A 20486-nucleotide genomic window follows, 5' to 3' on the forward strand; every position below is an offset into this window, starting at 1 on the left:
AATGAAAGATTATTTTGCCGCTGGAGACTAGGGAGAGTTAGAACAGTTCCCAAAGTTGTCCTAAAACCTAACTTCATGCAGGTAGTCTGTATGAATGTTGGGGAAAACAAAAACAATCCACACTTAAAGAATGTCAGTGAGAGCAAAAGATGAAATAGAAGTTTCTTCTTTAACAGATACATGCCAGCTGAATGAGGGTGAGAATCTGGAATGAGTGCCAAACATTGAAATATGCATGAATGCTACACAGTCAAAGAAATATTCCTCCAGAACAAAGTGCGTAGCTCTGTCAGCGAAGGAACATTGTTTTTTCTCTTTGTCCTACGATGAAAACATAAAAATTCACCTTCTGTGTTTGTTGTCCCATTTTGAGATAGGTCTATGTAATATCTATTACACTGAAATAATATGATTTTCATTAAAATATTAATAAGCATAATTAACTTTAATGTGAAAGAAACTCAAAATGAACAGGCAAGATTCAATGGGAAAAAAAGGCTTTTAATTCAGTCTCCCAATGCCCAGTCTGTCTGTGGGGATGATTAAATACCCCTCGGTATCTCCCTCCTGCTCTTTAGGAAGTTCTCATTTGTGCCAAGGAGCAGATCTTGTACCCTTCTTTTCTCAGTAACTTAGCTAGGTTGGAAAAGACCTACAAGATCATCCAGTCCAAACTGCATCCAACTTCTCTGGGCTGCAAGCTCCTAGCTGCTTGCTATGACTTTATTGCTTTTCAGAATAGGAAGTCAGGAACATTCTGCTGAGTTCATTAACTCCATGGGGAAGGGGCAGTCTCCCCTCTTTCCACATGCCCACTCATTCTCTTCTTAAACCAACAAAATATATCCCTGAGAACAAACTGGTAGAACAGGTACAGATGGTATGTGTAAAACAACCTTAATAGCCTCAAATCTGCAGTAATAGCCGGCAGGAATCTGAAGAAAACATCCACACCAGATCACCTTAATAATTTATACAAACTAAATCACAATTTGCACTTAGTACTAGCCCATTTCTGTCTACCAAATGCAGGAAGCCAAATGTCCTCAGGCTTAAGGAAAGTTTGCATTTGTAGCTGAACTTCATGGATTATATCCAGCTCTGATTAGCAGCCAGACTTTCTGTGTTGGCCCCTCATGGATGATGTGTTGCAAAAACGTCATTGAGATATTGCTTCTTCCTCACTTTCTCCAAGTATTTTTGGTTCAGTCTTTATATGTCATCACAGCTGGCCACTTTCCTTATGGTTTTGAAGACAGATATACCTTGGAGACAGATGTACGTTCAGATTGCTTGGCAGCAGAGGGTGTATTTTTGGAGCCAGGAGAACAAGATTAGAAGGTGAGATAAACATATGTTTTTATCTCTCAAATAAGGATTGGCTTATGTTGTACCTTAACTGTGAAACTTTGGAGCCTCCAAAGGGCCTTGGAGCTATGAATTTAAAGCAGAGGGAGCCCGTTTTTTCTCAAGTTAAAACATCAGGTGTTTTCTTCAATTTTTAGTACTTGCTATAAATCAAATAGAAATATGAAACTTGTTTTTATCACTCAACACAAAGACCATTTGGGACATATTACAGATGGGAATTTTGATCAATGTTTATTGATTAATAATATGGAAAGCAGTTAGTAGTCATAGAGAACATGTTGCAACTGTGTATGAAAGTTCTAGGGGCAGCAGAGACATAACACAGGCTTTAATTCCTTCTTTTCTTCAATCACAAATGTCCTCTGTGACTTTGAAAAGTCATAGACTTACATTATTTCTCTGCTGATGTCAACATGTGATTCTCTATTAATTACAACTGAATGAGGAATGAAGCTTTAATCTTGCAATTTTTGTGTCTCTGAGAAAAAGAAAACAGAAGTAGAATAATTAATAAGTTTGCATATGCTACATTGTAAAGTAAGTAGAAATAACTACAGTTATGTACACTAAGCAACTTAAATATTGTACCTGTTACATCTATTTAATAACATAAACATACACACACACTTGTCTTTGTAGCCAAGCTGATGAAACTGCTTTTTCTTCATCCAGCTTCATTCTACAACATTGAAGAGTACTGAAAAGACTCAGCATGTGTAGGTAATGTATGCATTTTGATTCACTTCTAAGTCTAAATAAAAGTATCATGCTGCATTCTTTTTGTTCTAAACATATTTCCTCCATAAAAGCATTACTTTTGTTCCTGTTTGGGATCAAATGAGCTTTTGAAGCCCCAAAGGCAACTTTGAAAATAAATTTAAAAGGATTTTATACTGCATAGTATTCCAATATTGTTGAAGTATCTGTGAGTGCATTGCTAACACTAAAATAGAAATTAATGCCATGAAAGTCAAAACAGAACAAGTTAGCTCAATGCTAATTAAAAATGCTTTATGTTCAATCTGCAGATAAATAAAGCAGTAAATTGAGAATTCCTTTAGGTCCCAATCCATCAATGTACTTAAGCACTTTCAGCATTAATCATACAAGTGTTTTGATTGATTTCCATTGAACTATTCCAAATCTGAAGTACTTTGCTAATGACAGAATATACTGCTTTGCAGGAACATATAGAACTATAAAGATTTCTGCCTAGCACAGGAGCAGAAGAGAGAGTCAGACAAAAGGACAATGGACAAGCAACGCCATTTCAGAAAGCTATCACACTTATAAATATCAGTATATACTTCACTGAAAGCCTACAAAACAGTTTTAATTTAGTGCAGCAAATATGATACAAAGGAAAAGATAGATTCTGTCTCTCTTGCTGTTATCTTTACATGACACAGGTTGCTAGAATATCTAAGTGGATATTATTCAAAACATGAAATGTTAAAGTAGCTCACAGTCCTCTAACAATTATTTAGCTGCCAATTTGGTGACAATATTCTTTTAAAAACTCCCCTGAGAAAGTTTACCTACAAAGCTAAGAAATTTTAAATGGCATATCAGTTCCTATAGATTTCCCTCCTACACATGCAAGAGAAAGCAGTGTACAGTGCTTTTATTGTTGTAACACTGGCCAGTAATGGCTTTGCGGAGAGAAGTGCTGTAAGAGAATCAGGTAAAGTACATACTGGGATTTTGGAAGTTATAATGTAACATAAAATAAATACTCCCAGGTGTAGTTATCTAGTATGTTGAACTAAAAGCTAAACTAGAAATTAGACTAAAAGAAAGAGCATTAGAATGTCTAATATCTTCTCTCCAGCAGTAGTCCAAAGTGCATGCCCATAGAAGAGCGTAGGAACACAGGAATCACATAATGATATCTTTTTTAACATCTTTTTTAACATCATCCAACAAATTTTTCAGTTGGGTACTTCGGATTATTGAATAACACTGTCAGATTTTCTCTTTCATGAATGTGCACAGCCTCTCCCTGAATTAGGGTAAATTTATACTTCCACATCCTCTTACACTGAGTTATGTACATAGATGAAGAACATTCTTTTTGTTTGATTTGGACCTGCCTTTTGCAATCTTATTTTGATGCAGCCTAGTTTTTGAGCTGGAAAAGAAAGAAAATTACAGGCCTCTATTCACGTTCTCTAACTTAGCTTTTAAAATTTCAGTTTTATCTTCCTTTAGTTATCTTTCTTTCCAAGGTGATGAGACTTCGTATTTTTACCTTCCTTGAAAGTTTCCCCAGAGCTTTGATCACCAAGTCACTCTCCAGTATTATGGAATTCTTTTTGAGATTGGGGAACCAGTATTTCATATAGCACTACAGATAAAGGTGCACTGTAGGTATGTACATTGGCATAATGGTGTTTTCTTTACAAACCTACACAAAATATTATGCAATGATTCGGTTCTTGAAACAGTAGAGTGTGCCTTAAGTCCCTGCGGAATAAAGGATTTAAAAGTTAAGGTTCAGCCTCAAGCATTCTTGTCCTTGATAGAACAGCAGGAGGTAAGGACTGCAGGCAAAATTGTCATAGCCTGAAGCCAACCCAGCTGCAACAGGAGAAGAAAGCAAAAGCCAGACAACCCGACAGAATCATATGCCAGCAGCAGGACAGCAGTATGAAAAGCTGATCTCAGCCAAAGCTGGAGCCACTATATTACCAGCAATTGGAATTTGGAATTATAGTAATGCATTGTTTCATTTATGAAGAAGAGATGACATAACTGTGAACCATACATTAAGCTCACTAGCACTGAGCACTGAAAAGAATTACAAGAATCACTTCCTAAAAACTCTGAATGAGAAACATAATTAGACTTACAAATAACGGCAACAACAGAAAGCTATGTTACAAGAACATGACTAAGTTGCAAATTCAAGCAATGCAAAGTTTGGACCCAAAGCACTGAGAGTTTCGGCCAGCTTTTTTCTAATCCTTTGTATGCTTGTGTTACAAGATGATCATTAATTGCACACTCATTATTTTCGGATGGGAATCCTTTCTCCTTCAAATGCAAAAAATGGATGATGTTCACTAAGGAAATCTTCAGAATTGTCTAATTTTACCAAGAAGTGTTTTTCCTGATCTCATTCTTCTGTTCTTTGAGGTGACCTAATTGGCCTGTCGAAGCTTTATACAAAATCAGACATAAATGAAAACAAAAACAACAAACTGAAATGCAGCAGCCAGAGGCAAATTCCATGATTCTAAATATCCAGTTTGGAAAATGCAGTTTAAATGGTTAAAGTTTTATAAACTTATGAATAATTTTTAAAAGTCTCTTAAAAGGGTCAATAACAAAAATTCCAACTAAATTAATTGGTAATTTTAAAAAGTTTCTCATAAGGGGTGATAGAATCCAAGTAATAGGTAATGCTAGCAGCCACATCTATAACAAACTGCAACCTTCATCTCCAAATATACTTTTTTCTCGTGGACTATCCACTGTAAGTTTAAAGACAGTATATAACTCCTATTCTTCTTTAATTTCATTCATATTATATTTTAGAAACAATATTTATGACAATTTATAGAATTCTAATCGCTGGTTTCATAAGGATATGTGTGTCACTGAATTAAGTATGTCTATATGATTGACATGGATTATCACATTTGGAGAGTGGTCTACCACTGAACGGATATAGGTCTTTACTCAAGAGATTTTCTCATTTTTTTGAGTTTGTGGTGTCTTGATCTGACTGAGACATCTTAAATGTGGCATCTGCCTTTCTTAACCATTAATCAAGACTGCTTAGCATACAAAATTTGTAAATCTGTCTGTCCTTTAGAAGCTGAACTGGATGTATAGAGAACAGCTAAGAAGAATTCTGTAACAGCTAAGAAGAATTGTATTACTAGCTTTGATTCTGCATTCATACTGTCTTCCAGAATGGTAATTATTTTAAAACTTTTCTTCATGATTCCTTCTGTACTTTCCTACATGCAGGGACAGAAAATTTAAAAGAGCAGGGGCAAAACGCTACATGATCTAAAATGAAAAGTGCACCTGAGGAGGTGAAACAGCACCAACAACACAGTCTCATGAAAGCCATCATGTCTCAGAGAATGTGTCCCTTTCTGCAGCTTATGTCATGCACACAACTTTCTGCATATTCAGGAGAAAGACATACTGATAGATAACAATCAAAATGTTCTCTGGCATTACAAATAGACAGGAGGCTCCCTAGGGAAAAAACATGACTCCAGACTTTCACCAGGGGACACTTTTCTCAACACTGCTAGAGCACATTGTTATTAGTCCCATAGGGAGAAGATTAGCTCATCTACCATCCGTCATGTCTATGCTGCTCATTTAGACCTCTTCTCTAAGCAATGGAGAATAGATAAATGGATTAAACCCCTTTCTGCAGTGACTGTTTCCCCAGTGTCTGCAGAGGAGTGACCTGGACAAGTGGCTTTAGCCTAGGCATCTAATTTTGGGGAGAAAAATTAAAATGAGATTATTACTATTACTAACAATTTGGAGAAACCCATCTGGAATCTTATACCTGAAATTTTTCTTTCCCCACACTTGAAAAAGTGGCAATTCCCGTCTCCTATACATAGATGACCTGTTCTGTTTTTTTCCTGAATTTAATGTATTTCACTTATATCCAAAACCATAACAGAAACAAATCTTGTTGTACTTACAACTAGAAACATTTAAGAGGTTGAAGCTAGGAAGAAATTTTCCTAGAAAGTTTCTTGTTAGAATATAAACACCTAAGAACAGTCCCTTGCCTTTAGAAATATATGTTCTGATAGCAGCAGAACCAGCAAACCGTTGTTTCCCTTGTTTCCTTGTTCTGGAAACCTCTGCACTCTCCACCACAGGAGAGTAGTAGGAGGAGTAGTTCCTTGTAAGGCTTACTCTTATAAATAGGGGGTGTCCAGGATTACAGGTGTTGTGAAGCAGTGCCCTGAGCTGCATCCATGGTCACCAATTATCCAACTCATGTGTGTTGTTGGGCTCTCAGGCCAACAGCTAAGTGACAATTGCGTTCTGCTTGTCTTTCCCTCGCTAGGAAGGAACAATTTCTTCATCTTCTTTTTTACACATCTGGGTAACTAGGAGTTGAATTACCTCTAAGATATCTGTGTCTTTTCCAAGGCTGCTTGAGAAGAGCTGTTACTTGGCATCAGACAGCAACAGATGACTCAGTCTTCATGATGGTCTTATTGACTGCCTTCAGAATAAACTATCTTATGAATTAACTATTATCATAAGTGTGATGTGGTGTCAGTGCTAGGAAATGAAAAATAGTCGAGAGAGAAGAAAGATAGTAAATCTTTGAAGCACTGTACTGTTAGGAAAGGATTTTCTATTTCTTATAAACTGTTCAGGACAGTGAAACCGTAGGTGCTCCTCAAACCTGAGAAAAGGAAAAGGGTAGCAGAAAATTCAGTGAAATTCTGTCTTCACCCAGAAATTGCAGCAGGTCTGCTCTCTGCCTAACAATATCTGCCTCTAACGTGATACATTAATATTATGTGTAAATCTACAAGGTAAATCTCTAATAATTCATCTTCTCTAGTAAACTTTCATTTCAGTATTTTCATTCAGTACTGATGGAAATGAACATACATGTCGGCTGAACATGAGCCAGCAGTGTGCTCAGATGGCCAAGAAGTCCAACAGTATCCTGGCCTGTATCAGAAATAGTGTTGTAAACAGGAGCAGGGATCTGATCTTCCCCCTGTACTCTAGCTCTGGTGAGGCCACATCTCAAATACTGTGTTCAGTTTTGAGCCCCTCACTGCTAGAAAGACATTGAGGCCCTGGAGCGTGTCCAAAGAAGAGCAGTGAAGCCGGGTAGGGACTGGAGCACAGGTCTTACGAGGAGTGACTGAGGGAACTGGGATTGTTCAGTTTGGAGAAGAGGAGGCTCAGGGGAGACCTTACAGCACTCTCTGCAGCTACCTGAAGGGAGATTGTAGTGAGCTAGGGGTCAGCCTCTTCTCTCGTGTAACTAGTGATAGGACTAGAGGGAATGGCCTCAAGTTGCACCAGGAGAGGTTCAGGCAGGATATTAGGAAAAATTTCCTCTCAGAAAGAGTGATTGGGCATTCAAGGAGGCTGTCCAGGGAGGTGGTGGAGTCACTGTTCCTTGAAGTATTCAAGAAATATGAAGATGTGGCACTCTGGGACATGGTTTAGTTGGCATGGCAGTGATGGATTGATAGTTCGATTGGATGATCTTAGAGGTCTTTTCCAACCTTAATGATTCTATGACTCTATTTTTGGTGAAATTAAAAATCAAAAGTGTTAAAAGAAATCATATACAGTTAGAACACTCTAATGAAGAACGCTTCCTTCTTTTTTCCTGGATTTTTAATAAATGTCTCTGGGATACCTGAGAATGCTGTATAAAGTATTTGTTGATGCCCATAAATATTATGAGAGTTTCTTTAATCTCTGATCCATACTGGAATACCATAAATATCCAGACAAATATATGGAAGACGATTTCTTTTTATTAAGACTGTAATAATAATTTTAATATATTTTCTCATGATCTTTTAGCAGTAGAAATGATTTCCAGAAAGGTAGTACATTAATTTGTCTTTTTCTTTTAAATTCTCTATTCTCCAATTCCAGCTTTATTCATAAAGGAAAAACATACCTGCCATTTGTATCTTTCCACTGTGCATTAAACTGATGGCCTTTTCAGAGAGTTTGTTAAAAACTTTCTTATCCCCAGCATTTGCTATGCTTTTGCATGTAATAATTCAAGAAAATAGAAAACACAGGTGATGTTTTAGAGAGGAACTACGAAACTGTTGGCAGCTCTACACATCAGGTGTCTGAGCATGGAAAGAGTTGTGAAATACTACAGAAGTATCTTTGTGAAACACAGGACGCTCTCTGCTGACATTTCATTTAATTTCAAAAAATTTTAAGTTCCTTTTTGCCAGAAAAAAATGCTGCTCTCTTGAAATTTATTCCCTAATGATAAACATTAAAACTAGACACTTTTTTTTTAGTTTTTGAAGTGATTTCCTTTCCTCACTAAAATAACGAGTTTATGTTAAGAAAAAACATTGTACTTCCTGCTCTTGTTCTAGCTCCCATCTAGAGAAAAGCTTTTTAAATCAATCTTCCTTTGACGATTGGGTAAGATAGAGCCAAGATGTAAGATCATACTACTGCCTTCATGCAATGACATGCTGTAAAATCATATGCAAGTTATAAAGTAATGAAAGTCATACACCTATTTCTATTGCCTGAATTTTCCAACGTAGTTTTTTATACACTGTTAAAGAGTATGCTTATTCTTAAATGGTAAACCAGACTTTTCAACATACAACAAGAACTGCAGTAAACTGACACTAAGAAAAAAAAAATTGCTGAAGATGTTCTTCTCTAAGTTATTGGTTGGGATTTAAGGACAATGAATAGGGCTGTGTTCCTGGCAGCATTTCCCCAACTTTTTGCACAGAATCCACCAGTATCCTTGACAGTTTGTCTTCCCAAATTAGACAGATTAGAAGGATTGTTCAACTGCAGTGTTAAACAATAATTAAGATGCACCTTGTCTGAACACTTCTAAAATAAGCTCATAATTGGGTAAAACATTTTGATATGTGAAAGGAACACAGTGACCATTCCTGCCAGGCAGTGCTCTTCTCAGCTTGAACTAAAATGAGTTTCTGCATTAGGAAAGCCAGCCTGTGTGTGGGCAACTTGACTGCTTAAAAAGGCCTTTGAAAAAGAAAAAAATTGTTAATGCAGTGAGTGGTTGGCACATCTGTCATCTCCAGTGATACATTCGTTATCTTACTGAACACCGTAGCCAGCAGGACTTCTCAGTGCCCAACCCCTTTTGCCTCAAGACATTGCATAAGCCAGGTCAATGTGACACTCCTCCACAGAGGAAATAACAGAAAGCTTTGTTTGGGTTTTGCAGAATTTAAGTTTGCTTCTTGACAGCACTACAGAAGGCAATGCTCAAAGTGGATCACTTTTTGCTTCCTTCACAGGATGTTTTCAACAAGGTATTGAGCACTGGAACAGGCTGCCCAGAGGGGTTGTGGAATCTCCTCTGGAGGTATACAAGACCCACCTGGACACCTACCTGTGCAACCTAAACTAGCGAGCCTGCTTTAGCAGAGCGTTGAACTCGATGATCTCCAGAGGTCCCTTCTGTGATTCTGTAAAGCACTGGCTGTAGTAAGTGGCTATAAAAATAAACCCCAAGTATGTGAAATATTGTAGGAGTTTCAAAAACTGAAAGAAGGCATCAGGTTCTTAAAGCTGCTTATGCACTATCTACAAAACTAGACTCAGGTGAAATGTTGCATTAAAACTTTAATGCTCTCCTTTGATGCAACAGTAGGGAATTTTTATTGAAAAAGCCAGGCTGATCAGTGTCATTAACCGTGATCTCTTTGGTAGGTTTGTTCAGGTTACTACTGATAAATTATTATTATTTTTTAATGTATTTTTGGCTTTCTATTCCTGTAATAAATTGAAAGTCATCTCAGAAATAGCATATTACCAGCTTCACATAATAAGTAATTTAATTTACCTAACAATTTTTCAAAGATTTTAGAGTATTTATTCTAAATACTTTCCAAAAAGCTTTTAGTTATAAACTATACAAATCTATTCTTCATTGTTGTAAACATTAAACAACTTCGCCTAGCTACCAGCTGCTACTCGGCACAGCTGTCAATATGGCCAACAGCCTTATTCAAGACCATTAAAGCAAAAGAGCACCTATTTTCTGCTACGAGCTACCACCTTTCACCCAAGATGATGCACAAAATGGAAGTGGAGTACCATTTACTGGATTAATATTATCCAGTGTTTACAGCTAATGGATTTGTGTTACTGCTTCATTTTACAAGGCCTCTTTTTGTCTTTTAATTTATCCTCAGGTCTGCTGCTTTATTTTTGTTCCATCATCCTCATAAAAGCCATTATCTTTCCATTAGCAAACCCGTTAAATAACTCTTCATATGCTCTTTGATCTGTCCAGCAGCCGTTTGCATTCTTTGCAGAGTTTTTCAATTACACTCAAGAATTTTAAAATATGAGTTTGCTGAGAGCTACTTCACATGCTGTGGTACATTTAATTAACATAGGATCCAGGAAAGATTTGCAACCATGTTGCTGCTCTTTGCTGCCATAACAACTCCTGGTTTCCTTCTCTTTTATGCAAATTAGGTCACAGAGATTTATATCAGTGAAAATGATTTAAAACATTTTTTCGTAATAGTGGACCAAATATAATTCTCAAAACCTGTATGGAAAAAGATGTGCTTTATTTTTGCATTTGATGGTTTATCTGAAAATTCGTAAGGTTCTGCAGATACTGTATGATGAAATTACATTCTGAATGAGTTTATGCTTGTTTGATTTCACAAGTAATCTTTTTTATTTATTCTTCTATTTTAAATATTATTCCTGCCAGCGATTGTGGAATGTAATTCTTTTCTTAAAGTAAATCTACTTTGTTTCCAATGTGTGACCACAGATTTGCTTAACCTTGTCCAACAATGATACAGAAAATAACCTGTAAGCATCAAGAGCATCATGTTAGTTCATTAACATTAAAAATATGAGCATTGCCTCAGTATCAGATGACCCCTTGGCAACGAGAGGGTAATGAAAAACATCATTTTTCTTTTCTATCACTCATCTCAGATGTCGAAACACTTTCTTTTTCACTGTAAGCCACAACAGATCACTCTATAAATTTGTGCCTTGCACAGAGATATAGTGACACAAGAATGAGTGCAACAGAGGATAACTGCCTGTTCTTCTTCATGCCTTCGTGACAGAGGAATGCTCAGTGGAATCCTATTCTCTTTCTCCAAGGAAAATTCTTCTTTCTAACAAGACTAAAAAGCACATTTCTAGTAACAAAGGTTATCTGGAGTCCTAATATCATGAAACAGAAATATACCCTTTGCAAGTCGAAGATGCTGAAAAATTTATTTAGGCTCTTCCTGTAACTGAAGAGCATCTTTGATATCCACTGGATTTCGAGGAGAATGGCTCAAGAAGATGGCTCTGACCATCAAATTATTGTTCTCCACTGGTCTTGTCACTATCCTTCTTTTATCTGAAAACAGTGACAGAAGTATCACTTTTATTCATTATTCTCAACAGGAACATTACATCTTGTTTTTCTACAAGAAGTCTTAGAGGCAGTAGAAGAAAGAAGAAAGGAAGTTGTAGATAGTAGATAGTTCACAATCAGGTATAGATGAACAATATATGCAAAAAGTTCAAACTCATTGCAGAAGGACACGAAAGCAAACTGGACCATGTGAGGCAGTTCAGTGAAGCACTGAGGATTGCAATAGACTGAGAGAGAGCAAAGCACTCTTAGGTGTAACCTTCAGGCTACCATTATGTTTGTATAGTATTGTTACACTTATTCTTTCAGACCATTTATCCATAATGCTGTAAGTTTCAAGATGCTTTACTAAGAAGAAGCATGATACGTTTCTACTTTAATGGATTTATTTTTCAAAAAGCTTTCCCTTATTTTGTTATACTGAATTTAAATTTAACTGTATACTGATTTTTGGTGTGACTATTTCTCATATGATCCCCTGCTACTCTGCTTTCTCATGTAGGGATGTAAATGAAATATTTGTTAAGTCTACAAGCTACTGTTTGGACTATTCTTTCCAGTGGTATCCAAGCACTTCTTCTCTTAAGAGCTCCTCTGGTCTGAGCATGATTAAGACTAAAATCAGGTTCAGAATAGAGAGCAATATTTTTTCACCGACATTTTGACCAAAAAATACCCTAGTCCGATACTCACCTCAACACTACCTATAGCTGCAGCTAGGTGGATTTCTATATTAAAACCGTCCCATTATGCTTGATTATATGTCTTTGATGGCATTAGTTTTCTGGATACACTGTTTCTAAAGAAACTTCATTTTGCTGCTGCTTAACAAGCAGAAATCTTGTCAGTCATGTTCAGCAAACTACTGAATTGTTCAGAAACGCTGACAGTAACTTACTTTAACCACCCCAGAAACGTATCACCGGAGCTCTCTATAATTAATACAAGGAGTGCAGGCTACTAAGATGGAACAATGTGACACTTGAAGAGTAACCACTTTGAACTTTCTAGTGACCTTTTCTGCCTCGGGGATGATTGCTTTTCTGAGATAAAGATGCAAAAACTTGTTTATGAACTAAATGGACCATAACCTTTCCATCATTTCATTTTGCCATTAGTTCAGTTTACCAAAGGAGTTATAGGATTCTGATCTGAGTCATGTGGGAACTGCTGATACACAACTTTTTTTGAGGAAGTGTTTACTTCCTCAAAAAGTAAACACTTGCCAAGTAAAAAATTCCCAGTATCAGCTCAAGAACACAAGTCTTTGGATTTGCTCCATTATCATGCAGTCTTTAACGGTGGTTTCCCCTGTTCTGAAAGTAAAGCAAAATTAATCACCTTCTCTTTCTTGTCTTCTCAATACCTTCAAAACCCCAAGGCTGTTTGAAAAGCCTACATATTCTGGGTACCATCTCAACTGAGGTGTTTAAAAGTGTCTTTTTTTTCCCTCTAATAAAATCTTTGCATTCTTACACCAGTGTTGATCTGTTTTCTCCGAGGTCTGTAAGAGTTGTATCAAAACTCTCCATTGGAGGGTGTCAATGAAATTCTGAAATTCCAGCTATAGGATTTTCAGTGTCTGTTATGATTTCAAAGGAGTTCTCTCCCAGGTATTTGAGGAGATTTTAGGATATTCTTATGGTGCTGTAGTTTTTATTTAATGTGAAATGGCTGAAGTAGGGTATTTCTTCTCTAACCACTGATTTTTTTAAGGATTACTTCCAATACAAGATATAACATTATATGGTTGTCTTTTTTTGTTGTTGTTTTGTTTTATTTTTTTTCCTTTTATCTGAAATATTTACTTTTACCTTTTAAAATAGATGTATTCTCCCTGAAGAGCTGAGCATTGTTTACATTATTGAAATTTTGAGAGGGAAAGTGTTTTAGCAATCAGTAGACAAGATAAGAATGAAAACCTGCTGTGATCATTTCAAAACCATTCTAAAGTAAATGTTAACTTAATTCTGATTGACAGTAAAATTTTACTACTCTGTCCTTTTGGCACCAGGCAGAGACAGGTTTTAATTGCTTGCAAAATAACGGACAACCTTCTTTGATGCCCACCCTTCTTTCAAATATTTTTTGGATTTGTTTCAAAAATGAGATTTCAGGCCCAACCCCTCTAGATGTTTGCTTTCTGAAAATAGTTTGGCCTCTGGTTTATGCACTGAATGCTGGATTAAGTAGTAAATCAAAATGTTTACTGATATCTGTCCCAGCAAGTTTTCAGAGAAGTGTTGATTATTCAGATTGAAGACTACTTTGATGGCTATTTACATCATCCATCTCTGGGATTATTAAATATTATAATGGCTTTGTTTATAGTTTACACTGGAATATCCATAAAAGTGTATTTCCCTAGAATTCAGTGTAACTCATCAAGAGAGAATAATAAGAGGCATTCTCATTCAGATATCCTCGCAACATTCATACTTGTCAATTCATGATGACTCTCAGATTTCTCACTAAAAAATACAGACATATCTTTACAGTCATTTAATGAGATCAATGTGATGCTCAGTTTTGTATGAAAATGATTGACAAGTTAAATGAAAAGACAGAATATGGGCTTGGAATACATTTTTGCTCTGTTCAGAAGTAAAAACTTGGCAAGTTTCTATTATACATGGAACAACTGAAAAGAAGATAACCATTTCTATTAATGTTTGAAATAGACAGAAAGATAGACAGAAAGATAAGAATAAGGAAAGAAAGAAAGACAAAGAAAGAAAGAAAGAAAAGAAAGAAAAGAGAGAAAGAAAAGAGAGAAAGAAAGAAAGAAAGAAAGAAAGAAAGAAAGAAAGAAAGAAAGAAAGAAAGAAAGAAAGAAAAGAAAGAAAGAAAGAAAGAAAGAAAGAAAAGAAAGAAAGAAAGAAAGAAAGAAAAGAAAGAAAGAAAGAAAGAAAGAAAGAAAGAAAGACAGAAAGAAAGAAAGAAAGAAAGAAAGAAAGAAAGAAAGAAAGAAAGAAAGAAAGAAAGAAAGAAAGAAAGAAAGAANGAAAGAAGGAAAGAAGGAAAGGAAGAAAGAAAGAAGGAAAGAAGGAAAGGAAGAAGGAAAGGAAGAAGGAAAGGAAGAAAGAAAGAAGGAAAGGAGGAAGGAAGGAAGGAAGGAAAGACATTTTAATGAAAATTAAGACATATACAAGTCAAGAGAAGATGGGCATTCACTTGTAGTCTTAGTTACACTATCCAACTGAAAGCCCACTTCATGTCTGTATTGTAAAGAAGTCAGCTTCAAGAATGAGATTTACAAGTCCTTATCATCAGATAGTGAGATGAAATGAGCAGAGCTCTTGTGACACTAAGCAAGAAATAAAACAATTCAGTGCTGGACATAGCAGAGAAGGTGAAGTCCTGTGCTTTAATGGAACTGCACTGTTCCTTCTCCAGGTATTTAGCTGCTTGTGTTTTGATGCTTTATTGTAATGTTTCAGAATGAAAGTGAAATGTGGGGTCTTGATATGTTCTCTATAGGAAGGAGACTTAATTCTGGTCATGATGTAATGTATGATAGGCTTAGAGATCTGGTGTCTGTGGTAGCTAAATAGTCTCTCTACCCAAGGTTGTCCTTCCTGTATGTACAGCCCTCAGGATAACTTCATCAGTTTCATTAGTTACAGATAATGTTTGTTGGAGGCAGCATGATTGTCCCTGTTTATTCTAAAAAATGTCTCTTGTATATGGCTGGTTGCAAGACAATATTCTTTCAGTGTTAACACGTCTCTGAAATAAAGAGGTGTGAGATAAAGCGAGTGCTTCGCTGTCATTTCACATCTACCCCATCAGGGTCTACTGCAGATTTTGAGTACATAATTCCTGAGCCAATCTGCCAGTCAACATCAGTTAAGCCAAAACATAAAGTAAATAAATGAGTTGGCTTCTTGTAACCAAAACTGTTGAAATTATGTATTAAATTTTCCCACTGAAACACAAGGAAAAGGAAAACACAAGGAGAATGGTTTAAGTACTCTCTGGGGTTGCCTACATTACAAAAGTACAGTAGGGTACATGATTTCCATGTGCTTTTCTCACAGTACTGATTATCTTGGGTTTCCTGTCTGTAAATAATATGCTCATGTTGTTTGCTGAGGAACTGGACTGAAGAATCCTCAGCTTCTTTACCTATTTTCACTACACCACATGAAACAAAACTCAACCAATACTGTAGATAAAGATAAGAAACTGCATATGAGCAAATTCAGATGTGTACAAAGAATAGTGTTTCTTTTAGGGTCACCTGGAGGCTTCCATTCATTAAATAACTGAAAATAAGTGATAGAAGAGAGATAATTGAACAAAAACAAAGAGGAAGTGTACAGCCAAATACTGTGATATACTGATTCGTAAGTCCCTTTGACAGACTGAAAGTACCATTTCATTATATAATTTATCATGTATTAAGCCGAATTCTGATGAGGCAACATCATTTCCAGTCTCCCTTGACTCCCCTTGCAAGAACTCTTGTATTTACTCATTCCCATAAATAAGTGGTCCAGAGATCTTAAACAGCGGAAAAGTGATATGTTAGAAAGACTTTTTTTCTTGGTTAAGTGTCTTGAAATAGCAGGATCATAAAAGTGCCTTTAAATGCATGAAGGAGAGTGAAGGATTCTGCATCCAGTTGCTGATGGAGGTCGTGAGTCATATTATAAGCAGAAAAAACTACACCCTAGTTTTCTGTATTTTTGTGTGATCTCCAGACACACTATCATTCACTGAATAAACATCTATTAATAGATTTAGAACTTGAAATACTTTTTAAAATATTTCCTTGTTTTCTGATGTGATAAGAGATATTTTGACTACATGGTTATATTCTGAGATTGTTATAACATGACTCGTTATCATCTCAGATTCCTTTGAAAACCAAGTAACAGAGTATTCAGCTCACTGCAAGACATTGGGAAAAGGGAAGGGAAGATGTTAACATTCAGAAGCAGAAATGGTTTCTATGAAGTTGAACAGTTTTGTATAATGTTTATACTTTCCTTCTTTAACATCTTTATAGAGATTTTATTTTCTCTCCACATTTGAAAAAGAGCTGTTGCTCTAACAATCTTGTTCCTGTTTTTCACAGCAAGCCTACTCAGTCCCTCCTGCTGTCTGCAAAGAGTTACCAAACTGGACGTATTACATTGTTCCCCTATGCAAAATGACATGCAATCAGTAAAAACTCCTTTTGTTTATACTGTTAATAGCAGATGTTGCTCTGCGACATCACACATGCTGTTTAATATTATCAAAACAATTATTCATTTATTCATATTTGTGCAGTGTGTGCAAGCTGGCATTACAGATCTTGCAAACATGGCCTTCATGAATGCATAAACAGAAATGCATGTCATATATAATAAATCACCCTCCAGTCCCATAACCATTTTTAATCCTCTATCTAAAATTTAGCTGATAACTTCATTGCTTACAATTGGGCAAGGGGGTGACAGACACAATTTTGAATGTGTGGAAATCCACGAAATTAGTGGGGTCCTTTCCTATAGGAAGCTCTTGTGTGTGCAAAAAAGAAAGGAAGCAAGATCTACTTTGTCAGGGCCCAGTGACAAGCAGTCCAGTGTTAGTTCATACTTATTCTTTTTATTCTCTCCATCTTCCTCCAGAAGAAAAACACAAGGAAGAAAAAGTTCAAGAGCTGGTTTGATTCCCTTTGATTGAATTAACAAGGGTTCATTTTAATTGAATTAACTAGTGGGATAACAGCATGACTGAATTTTAAAGTATAATTAAAGGATTCATCTTCTACTTAATGACAATGGGATAGAAAATTACCTCAGAACAGACGCCACACATTTGTCTGTTTTCCCATTATAGATGTGCATTTTCAGGTAACGTGGTCATTAAATGTTCTTCAATATGTGACATGAGGTTTCAAACAAAAAAATTCTAAGTTTAAAGCAAATCAATTTATGCCCTTGTGACCTTAAAATATCTGCAGTATTTATGATGACATGTCATTGCTTGTTCTAGTTAGGATGTAAGAACACTTGGCTTTTTTTTTTTTTAAATAACTAAGTTACAAATACATTTTCTTAAAAGCAGTCTTTTTTTGTGTGTGTGCAAGTGAATGAAAACTTTCTGAACTAATGTGTTTATGCTCCTGATGTTTATTTTCTAAATAATTTTAATATTTTCTTCATTTATGTGGCAGAAATCATGTTTTAATGCTAATGATATAAAACCAAATTTTCCATTCTCTCTTTTCTCAGCAACAATTTCTTTGGAAAAATAAGACAAACTATTATCCTTACAGGCTTATAGTTAAGCATAACTTAAAGAAATTTATCCTTGAAGTAACTGACTTGAAGTGAAGGGAATTTGCTTCCATGGGCCTGCAAATAATAGCTTTTCCTTGAAGAACTATACTCAGAAAATAATTATCATTCACCTGATACTATCTTGTAGACCTGGAATCTGGCAGTAAGTAGGTTTATCATTAACTGTCATAGCTGTATGACCTAGTGCAAGAAAGGTAGAGGTGACTAAGGGGAGGACTGAACAATTTTTATCTTCTCATTTCTTTATCTGGAGTTCAAAATCAGAGTATTTTTGTGTACAGATATGTTATGGAAAATATTACTTTGACTTCACTTTGATTTTCTGTCATTTTCTTTTGTTTTCCTTATGAATATTTTTTTCTTCACTGGATTTTTATTCATTCCCTTTGGTTATGCTCAGTAGTAGCATAGGATTGTCCACAGTAGATTAGACTACCAAGGCTGCTGTAGATCAGCATTTTTCTTGACAGTGGCATGCTTTTTCTTTGTTTTCTGAAAGAAAGGTACATAGGTATCTAAAGTCATCAGAGACACCTTACTGTAAATGAGCCATCCTCACTAGACCAATATGACCTAGTATATAAGTGTGTCAAATGGTCCATATATGTTTAGGTCTAGATCACTGAATCAAAACCCAAGTATCATAGAAAAAAAAAGGAAACCTAAAATGGGATAGTGAGTAGTTCCCACTGCTATTATTGCTCAATTCTTTATCTGTTCATCCAAACATTTTTGAGTCTTTTGAGTTTCAAGTGTCAAAGACATACTGTGTTAATAACTTCCACAATGTAATCACAAACTGGGTGGAAATTATGCTTATCGCTTTTGAGACATTTACTTTTAGTGTGTTGAAGGGACATTTCCTATAAAGTCTACTTTCTCATTTCATTCTTATTATTTCATGCACTTTTATCATGTCCCCTTTTAACCATCAAAAGTAATAATCTTTTAGTCTTTCTTTCAAGGAGAGGTTGTTGGTTTTTTTCATACCAATAAATTGTTCCTATCTATCTTCACTCAATCTGTCTATTTTTGCAGAATGTTTTCTCTGATAAGAAACCAGTCTGAAGGAAGATGTATTAGGGGCATCAGTGACTATATAAAAGACATTTTCTGTATTACTTAGTGTTGCATCGTTTGTGCATTTCAAGAATTGATTTGCTTCCTTTGAATTCAGCTGCATATGGAGAGAAGTTATGGTGAATTGTCTGTAATGTTTCCCTACACCCCTTTTCCAAAAGAAATCTGAGTAGTGTTTCATATTATACATCACTGGCATAGAATACCGATCACCCCATTGTTAAAGACAAGTTCATACATGTAATGTTATTTGCAAAGCCATATTTTTCTTCACCTGGCTCTCCAGTTCTCAGCAAGGACTGTTGCCATTGTATTGATTAATTTTGCAATTTGTTTCAGTTATACTGAAGTTCTGCATAGACCTCTCTAGATCAAATCAAATACATTGACTGTGTTATTTGCACATATTTTACTTCATTGCTCGCTTTGTTTTTTTCTAGATAGCCAAAAATGTGTAAGACAATCCTCATACAGAACCTTTAGAAATCCATCTGGTAACTTTTTACTGTGATGAAAACTGATTTTGAATTCTCTGCTGTTGTCTTCTGATGGTTTTCTGTTTGTTTTGGTGCAGGAATGAAGCACCACATTGTTAAAAGTTCAGGTGATTTCATAGGTATTCGTACAGCTTTTATCATGTAGCAAGAGATAGCAGACAGTTCAGGTAAAAAGTACTGGGTAGCCTTGTAAAAACATAATTTCAGAACTTATTTACACAAAATGAAGTGCCTAAACCACCCCTTGTCAGGGCACACAGGAAATGGTCTGTGTTTATACAGAGAGTGTTTTGGGGAGAAAACTGAGCAAATGATGCATATGTTTACATTCTAGTATATGTTATAATATTTAAACCATAAGTGATGTGTATGTAGCACTGAGTTCAGAACAGATTTAAGCTTCTGGTTAAATATTGTGTCAACTGGCTGCCCTGGGTTTTAGGCTTCTTGCATATCTGCATATCTAAACCAAATAATTCAGTAATAGAATTGAGTGCAGAAGAGAAACATATTGCATTTCAAAACTACTAAGTTGACCAGCAAGCTGCCATCAGTTACTTTTGTTCATGTGAATACTACAGCATTAATGATGCTTACAGTTTTACTGATAATTTCACTAAATGGCAGAAAATTTTCGTAAGATATATCTTGTATGTATATACATATATACTTATACGTCTATAGATCTATATACCTGTATATTTTTCAGCATAACTTGGAATCCATATGTCCTTTATCTGGCTGTAATTAAGCCCACGTTGACTCTGTTTGGTTCTGCTTATCTCATCATAAATGAGGAAAAATACCTGCTTGATTAAGGGTCAAGGGAATGACCTCTTCAAAAGAGTATGAAAGTCTTCCCACCTAGTATTGCCACAGCTGTATATGAATCTGTTAATGGATGTGTGAAAGACAAGGTCGCTACATTTCAGTTTTACTATCTTCATGATATTTTTTTAAGATTCAGATTTATCATTTTTATTTTCAATTAATATTTTTGTGATATTTGGGAGATTTATAATCCTGTCCCTAAACTCAGCATCCAATCTACTACTGAATTAAGCTTGACAATCTACCTCTGAACTCATATCTAAAGGCTTGGCTTTTAAGTGCTAAACCTGC

The sequence above is a fragment of the Numida meleagris genome, chromosome 3 (assembly GCF_002078875.1).
Source record: "Numida meleagris isolate 19003 breed g44 Domestic line chromosome 3, NumMel1.0, whole genome shotgun sequence".
NCBI classification, from domain to species: Eukaryota; Metazoa; Chordata; class Aves; order Galliformes; family Numididae; genus Numida; species Numida meleagris.